Raw genomic sequence first — 8680 nt, forward strand, 5'->3', positions numbered from 1 at the left:
CTCGAGCCCCTGCGCCAAGAAAGGTGCCAAGTCAAACCGGCGTGGTCACCGGGAAGTTTGGGAGGGTTTTTTCTTATTTATTTTTTTTTTAGGGGGGAGGCATGGTCATGGGTCACGCTGTGCGGTTTTCCTCTCCCCTCCTGCTCCCCTTGTCCCCGGGATCCTAAAGCCCCTGTCCCCGGGATCCTGAAACCCCTCTCCTCCAGATCCTAAAGCCCCTCTTTCCCAGATCCTAAAGCCCCTTTCCCCCAGATCCTAAAGACCTTTTCCCCTGGGATCCTGAAGCCCCTCTCCCACTGGTCCTGCAGCCCCGCTGTGCCCCCGCACGGGGCTCGGGGGGCATTTTGGGGGGATGCCCCTTGTGGCCGCGGGGAACCCCAAGCGCTACGGGCACAAGTCCTTCCGAGCAGGGTGAAGGGGAAGGAGAAGAGGATCGGGGGGAGGCAGGGAGGAAAAATCATCCCCACGGCGCCGAGACGTAAGTAAAGTGTTCTCCTCCCGCAAGCAGAAGTTATTTAAAGCCGCCAGGAGAGAGCCGGTGGGGGGCCTTAGAGGCGCGGCCCCCCGGGGGGTGAGGATTTATGTTTCTTCTCGTGATGCCGATGATTGATGTTATTGTTGTTTTGCCGCTCTCCAATACAGCTGCATTCATTAGCAAAGCGACAGAAGGGTCTCCTGCCTTTCCAGAAGGATTGCTGGAGCAGAGCTCAAGGACTGGGCACAATGCAGGGGCTGCACGGAGGGAGAGGACGGCTCCCGCAGCCCCCCCGGAATTCAGTGCAAAACCTGAAGTCAGGCTTTTTTTTTTCTTTGCGGGGGGAGAGAGAGAGAGAAGGGGAAGAAACATAATATCATGGGAGCTGGGGGGAGAGATTGCACGGTGGGAATGATGCTGCATGTCTCAGAGGTGGCGGGGCCCAGGAAGGTCACTCGGTGGGGGCTGGAAACAGAGCTCAGGAAAAGGAGGGTTTTGCAAGGATGTTAATTAAAAATACTTGACTCTCTGCATGTCTTCCTGCGGGATGGGCATGCAGCAGAGGGAGCGGCTCTCCTGACCTTCTCCACCACAAAAGCCAGCCGCCCAGCTCCCAGCCTTTCAGCAGTCCCCCGATTGCCACCGTGACTTAATACTTGAGAGGAGGGACGGAGACTTCCAGTTCCCATGTCTATGAGGGAACCACAGCAGGGACAGGCTGTATCCTCAATTCCCAAGGGTGCACAGGGAACTGGCAAACCCCACACCAGTGGCACACAAGCCACCTCCCCTTCATTCGCCTCCATCGGTCATTATTACTATTTGAAAGATGTGTTTCAGCAGCATCAGAGCAGGGTCCCATCCTGCTAGCCCCACACAAACCCACAGAAGAAACAGTTGCTGCATGTCAGTCCGTGCATTTCGGCGTGCGAGGCCAGGCCAGCACCCCCACCCCCAGACCCAGGACGTCAGGAGGGACTGCTCCAGTGCTCCCCGGTCATGTTCTGTATATATCAGGTTTAAGGACACTGCTCTCACACACAATGGATGTATCAGTGTGAACAACTGCAGAATGACTTGGGAAAAACTGCAGAACTCGCCATGTCAAAAATCATTATTCTTTATCAACTTGATCATGGCAGTACCCAGAGGCCCCGCGCAGGGATCACAGTCCCATTGTGCTGGATACTGTAGACACATGTAATCAGAGAGATGGTCTATGCCCAAAGAGCTTATGATCTTAACCCATGATGAAAGACAACAGGTGTATACCACAGACACATGGGGGAAGGATAAGGGAAAAGCAGAGTTGAGAATAAAAAGCAACAGGCCTGGCCAATGACAAGTGTTTTGTGGCAGAAGGAAGTTTTAAGGAGATTTGAAGGAGAACAATAAAGGAGCTTTATGGTTATTAATGGGAAGCCTTTTCCATGCATAATGTGTAACTTGGAAGGGAACATAAAATTGCTTGTTAGGAAATTGGGTTGCTGAGAAGTGAAGGCTTGCGCCACTGGCAAAGCAAAAGGAGCTTACCGCAGAGCGACCAAGGGGCCTGCTATCTGCTGTCTGGTGCTGCTTGTTCTGGAAACAGCCCCACTCCTTCCCAGTGCCTTAAAATTTACAGTTGTAGTCCCATTGAAAAGTACAATACAGATTTTTTTTCTCTAGCCCAAGCTTCATTATTTTCTATCTTGTACTTCAGACCAGCATACCTTATGAAAAATATCTGAAGGTAAGAAAGAAGTATTGGTAGAGTTGGTTTTATTTGTTGTTGTTTGCTTTTTTTTTTTTTTTTTAAGGAACTCAAACGAAAGCCCACATATTATTGGCTCTAGGAAGTTTAGTGATATAAAAGTGTTATCTAAGTTGAGGCTTTGATGTCTGAATTACTCATAAGTATCAAAGCCACACATGAATTATGCAGGACATCCCCAAAATTATACCCATCTGTGAGTAGGTGGTGTTCCAACCCTGCTTCACATAAAATGTATGTGTGATGTGTAATGTCAAACTTACCCCTTACAGAAGTGTGGCTTTACTGATAGCTCAGGCTGTATTAAAAACCTACACTTTTATCCCCCAGACACGGAGGCAGGAACATCCCCAGCTCCCCTCAACTAGAGATTCACACCCACTTCCCTTATACCCTCCTGGAATTAAAGACTGCATCTGTCACAGTGAGTCATCAAGAGCTTACTCATCAGCTTTATGCAGGATTTTAACTCCTGCTAGCAGAGCTGGTCAGAAGAACCCTGCATTTCTTAAGTAGTTCCTGGCACACATTCTCCTCACGTGCTCCACAGTGATGTGACACCTCTGGCAAGCTCTAAAGTCATGATTTTTTTTTTAATGTTTTACCTGTACTCTGCCAACCCATTGAACTTAACAAGAACTCTTCAGATATCAAATGTTGAGTGTCATGAAAAAAAAAATCAGCCTGCCATAAGAAAATGTTTTTTTTTTCTTTCCCACAGATTGTATATTCCACCAAAAGTACAAAATCCTTTTTTTTAGACCTACAATATAACTATTTTATTTATTTCCAAGCCCTGCAGATGAAGAATTGGAAGATTTATACTATTAAAAAAAGAGATTCTATAACTTTCCAGTGAAACGCATGGCATTTGCCAATTTTACTAAAATGCCTTGAGTCAGCAAACTTTTAAAAGCTGCCTTTTCATATATAGAAAATAATAAAGAATGTAATGTTACTTTCATATTTTATTTATTTTTTATTTTTTTATCATGGGAGCATGATACAAACCTGAAGATGACAAAAGCGTAATTTATCTAACCTCACATCAGGCTGCTGCAGTGGAGACAACAAGATCTAGATTACTCGTTATTTAATGCAGAGAAATAGGAGCAATTTTAGGGCACAAATCATCTGACCTATTCTAGGCGTCTACTTTAGGATGACATGACTCATGCACTAGAGATGCTTAATTCTTTCCTGTGTATGAAGGGAGCCTATATTAGATGGAAACTTCTCCATGACACAGGTCTAGATAGGACTGGATGGATCCCACCTGCTGTGCTATACATGTGATTCAGCATTTCCCCAGAAAGGACGGTGAGGGCATTAAACTATTAATACAGTTGCGCAGATTAATTCTCCAAGGAAAACTCTTCTCATCTCAGCAAGGAAAAGTTACTGAAACACATGATTATGAAACATTGGATTACCTGGAAATAAGTAAAATATTCATGAAAACCTATTAGCCATGCAATTCAGGTTGATTGGATTAACATAACAAGTGCCCAGAGGTTTAGGAACATTGATCTAGAAGAATATTCTTGCTTTTTCACTTCAGAATCAGTAGGAAAAAAGAGTACATATTAAAAAAAAAAAAAAAAAAAAAAAAAAAAAGAATTTGGAATCCCATGGAAAGATCTATTTCATATGAGGTACACTCAGTTCACCAAATTTTCAGATCAGAGGACTGTAAAACATAATGCAGTTTAAAATATAATGCAGCTTAAAACATCAGCATCAGTGTCAGCATGCACACACAGCCACAGCAGGATATATGACATGGATTTCTTATGCCATTATGGTATTTTGCTGCATATAGGAATCAGTGGAGCCTACATTAAATAAGCATGGCAGAATATGATCTTTGGGACTGTCCTAGGGAGTAAGCTATCAGGTTACACATTTAATGATTTCTTAAGTAAAAATTAATAATATCATTATTAGTCAGATTCAGTCCAGTGCATTGACACAGACACTGATACAGCCTCTTGGAATATATTTGTAGGCAATACTCGAAGGCAGATAAGTGATGAAAGTGTTAAAACCACCAAATATGTTTAAAACTTCTCTGGTGTATGCATTTGTACAGGGTTCATACCTGCTGCTTTTAACACTGAATTAACTGATGTTGCAAGTCCCTCTAGCTCAAGAGTGAAAGTGGCATTGACTGGAAGGAGAAAAGAGCAAGAAATCACATTTGCTGCTCGTGCATCTGCCTGGAGAGGCCTTCTTATGGCAAGCAGTGCTTGTGGCACAGCTTGGTGTCAGAACTGGTCTGCTATCGCCTGATCCAGTTTGCTTATCTCCTGCCCGGGCTCACTCGGTTTGTGTGCAGAGATTTCTGCCTTCTTCACACTCACGTGTTGTTGCTGCTCATTTGCAACTGCGAGCTCGGAAGAGTTTGGCAGCAGGCTGCAGTCAGTCGGAGCAGCCTCTAGGGTGTCCCTGAAGTTCTTTCTTAGCCAGCTGTGCTTCGTGCTCAGATAGTTCGCTGAGAGATGGGGTGGCATTCGTACACCAGCCAAAGCACTGATCAAAACCACCCGCTGAACCATACCTCCCAGCGCTGGACTGGGCACGCAGCCGGCAACCTGCAGCTCATCGCCACCGCCCTTGGGGCTGGGAGACAGGGTGCCAGCCCTTGGGGGCTGCGTGCCCCAACTCACTGCCACGGCCAGGACGGCAGCCTGGCACCCCTTCATCCCTGTGGAGGACATGGTCCACGCCGAAACCATGCCTACCTTCTGGGACGGCCGATGGCCTCGACACGAAGGATTGCACCTCCACCGTGGTAAGGTGGCCACCCAGGGCGTGCGTCCTGCACGTCCCACAGCCCACCCTCCTCCTGAGGACACCTCCCCGAGGCCGGAGGACGCCTCCCCGACGGGCTGCAGGCGGCTGCTCGCCCCAGCAGCCCCCCGTCTCCCCCAGCCACGTCCAGCAGGGCAGGGCCGGAGCAGGAGGAGGGCAGCGAGGGCCGGGGGAGGGCGCCAGGGCAGCCGGGCAGGGGCAGCCGCCCCGCCGCGCTTGTGCGGGCCTCTCTTGCCCTCTAGCGGGCAAAGCCAGCGGGGCGGCCCCGCAGTGCCCCCTGCGGCCTCCTCCTCCTCTTCCTCGTCTTCCTCCTCCCCTCCCTGGGCAGGGCTCCTCGTGGGACATCAGAGTGTGGGGCCCACCTCAGCCGTCACCCCCCCCCCCCGTACCAGGGGACACCTGTGGTGTCCCCCCCTCAGCGCCCCGTGTGTGGGTTCCTGGGGTCTCACTGGTGGGGACAACAGGGACAGGGACCAAGTGCTGTGGCCCCAGAGAGCAAATGAACGAGTCTGTGGCAATCAGAGGCCATGTGTCTGTGTAGTGGAGGCACCATCCATCTCTGGTGGTCCCTCCAACTGGTCGTGATGGCCAACCACATCCCTATTGCTTGGGCCAAGTGATGGATGGGCCCCAAGGGAAGCACGGGGCTCAGTGCCCCCCACTGCTGGGCAGACATCGGGTGCCCGCTGCTGCTGCTGAAGAAGGGAGCAGAAGCTGAGGACACGGGTGCTCCAAGCGTGGTCCTGCTCCTGGGGGAGATGGGGGCAACTCTGCAGTGAGCCCGTGGCTGAGTGGGGCTTGAGATGGGGCTGTGCTTGGGAAAGGGAGAATGTCCATGCTCACGTGGGACCTTTTGATGTACCATAGGAAGACTGGTTCTTCAAGTGGTTTAGCCTTTTTATGCTAAAAAATTGCCCTTTTTTGCAAACGAATTAGAAAATATTTCAATATCATCATCATTTTCTTCCTTCACAGATACAAATCAGTGAAAATTTTTGCTTTTCCTAGATTATTTTAAATGTACTACCTCCATCTAATAGAAGATCTAGCATCTCCAGGAATTCTTCCATTGCAAGTATGCTTTCAAAAATTTGCTTTTCTTTTTAAAAATGCCTGTGATTGATTTTCTTCCTATAGTCTTCAACTTGATTTTATATTCCTATTTTCCCGATTTGGTAGATCACTTTATTTTTGCACTCTCCCCATTTTTTAAATTATCAATATTATATATTGCATTTTGGCTCTGCTGTTGTAATCACTGAACTACTACAGGCTATTAGAAAAAGTTACCTTTTTTATGAAATACATAGTTTTTATCCTCTTAGTTTTTTTTTGTCTGTTTGTTTGTTTTTTTCTTTTTTTTTTTTTCTTTTTGTAATTTCTCTCTCTTTGGGAAACCCTGATACCTGTGGGATGCCTTTCCCCTCTCGTCATGGCTCCTTGAAGTGGAGCACTAACGAGAAAGCCCTCTGTTTGCTGGTAGTGAGCGTAGTCAAGTCACTTGGAATGTAATCACGTAGAAACCTCCACTCTCTGCTACAGTATTATAATCCTTTGTAATATTTTGCATGCCTATGTCTGTTTCATTTGCTTAAACACTATCCAATTACTTTGTTGATAACTAACATATTTTGCATGTTTTTGCCTGTTGATTTCCTTAATCATCCTGCCACTATTTCACTCAGCAGTATGTAAAATGCACTCCAATTTGGTGATGTGAAGAGACAGAAAACAATATAACCATTTTCTTCAAATAATTACTGTGGATATGTACTAATATTTTCCTTTTGACTGGCCAAGGCAAAAACATCTCTGACTACTATCTGGGCTTGGTGTTACCTCAGCTTGGTACTCCTGAACTGTTTTTACAGCAAGACCAGAGACCCTTTCCTCTACAGGGAGGGAAAAGGCAGCTCATGTAAAAGCAGCAGTCATGAGGAGCTGAAGAACTGTAAGATTATTAAACCATTCCCCATGGAGGACTGCCATCTTCTGTTTGAGCTATTTCTGTTTGCCCAATCTGAAGAAGTTTATAAAGGAACTGGGCAAAAGTATGAGAATAAATGCTTTACATTTTGGAGAGGGTGGGAGGTCATGGAAAATGCATTCCATATTTTGGGTTTGAGAGAGCATCTGACATATTTGATAGCCCAATTCAAGAAATAATATAAGAACATGGTTATAAGATTCTGGGGTACATTTATGCCACTGCTTTCTTTGTGACAGTGGCAGCAGGAAACTGCAGGTAAGAAGTATATGTGTTCCTGGCCACCTTGTACAGTTTGTTCCCCTTGTTCTCCACAAGCAACCCCGACCACTGGGTTAGGGACATCAGAAGGTACATCCCTTTGCACTTTCTCTAGTATCTCCTTATAGACAGGCTGTTCCTGAATTTGCTTAATCCCAGTTTGACCCTGACTCCACACTTTGTCTCCTATGACAACAAATATCGTCCATCTAAAAAAGAACTTTCTCATATTGGTTTCAAACAAATCTCTTACTAGTTTCACTGAATGACTCCTAATCCTTGTGTTGCAACTGTAGAGTAACAGTTATGCCCTCCATTTCCTTCATTATTTTGTAAACCTTAGTCTTTGCCCTTAGAGTTCTCCTCTCCAAACTGAAGAGTTGTAGTCTATGGAGACTCTCATCAGGCACCCAAGAGGCTCAAGAGTCTTAATTCCCCTTGAGGAGACAATAAACCTTATAAAGATTACTGGAAACTTAGGTAATATCAAGCAAAACTAAGGGATGATAGAAGATAGAACAATGAGCAGGCTCATGACATGTTAGGTGCAGCTCACAAGGCAGATTATCAAAATCATTTCAACCAGGAGAATCCCAGGGACGTGTTTTTGTTTGCTCACTGTCAGGTCAGTTTGCCAGGAACTGGTCATGTGTATAGCATGTCAAATGTTTAGTGGAACCAAACAGTGCTAAATTCCTTAACACCTGCAATGTGACCATCATCACAGACAGAGAAAGCAGTGGACCTTTCACATCATGTCTCTTGTACTGTACTAAAGTACCCAGGTGTTGACCATTATATAACTCTGTTAAACACAGTTTTAACCATGCAAACCGTATCAAAAATTATCTCAAGTGTTGATTACTTGGTTAACTATGCTAATGCTGTGTGCAAGTAAAAACTTTTTGACCCTGGCAGAAAGACATTAACAGGGGGGAGTGCTGATCCTCAGACAACAGCAACATCAGAGGCAATTAAATGACATTGGGTAGACTTTTTATGTTTGATGGTATTCACTGTATTACGGTATTACATTGATGGTATACACAGACAAGGTAAAGGGAGAGAGAACGGACTGCACTGTACAAATTGCCATCCGTGTAAGCTTTTCACATGCCACTGTGTGCCACCAGAAGTATTTTATGTATTATTTCAGGTGCTGGTTAAGAGTTGGAAATGCCAGTGATTTAGCATCTACCCCGGTGTTTCAGATACAGAGTTTTTCTCCTCTAGACCTTTAGCATGCACAGCTGCAACCCATGTCTGATGTTACTCAGGGAGTTAACCAATGGTAATAATGGTCTCTTCTAGGTTTAAAATGTGTGCAAAATGGGCTTTCAGGAAAGAACCAAACAACAGTGGTTCTGAGCTACTACACAGCCTAAATGTG

General features: G+C 45.8%; 2 long non-coding RNA genes across 2 annotated transcripts in view; both read left to right on the plus strand.

Moving 5' to 3' along the window:
• The first annotated feature begins 490 nt into the window (after window positions 1-490).
• On the plus strand, window positions 491-5944 carry LOC118167253. The gene is made up of 2 exons (XR_004751049.1): window positions 491-791; window positions 4321-5944. It is a non-coding gene; the product is annotated as an uncharacterized LOC118167253 (long non-coding RNA).
• Window positions 5945-6039: 95 nt separating this feature from the next.
• LOC118167247 overlaps window positions 6040-8680 on the plus strand; it is a 17023-nt gene continuing 14382 nt past the window's right edge. The window contains exon 1 of the long non-coding RNA XR_004751042.1: window positions 6040-6117. This is a non-coding gene — a long non-coding RNA (uncharacterized LOC118167247). The remainder of the gene's footprint in view (window positions 6118-8680) is intronic.

This window comes from Oxyura jamaicensis, chromosome 1 (genome assembly GCF_011077185.1).
Source record: "Oxyura jamaicensis isolate SHBP4307 breed ruddy duck chromosome 1, BPBGC_Ojam_1.0, whole genome shotgun sequence".
NCBI classification, from domain to species: Eukaryota; Metazoa; Chordata; class Aves; order Anseriformes; family Anatidae; genus Oxyura; species Oxyura jamaicensis.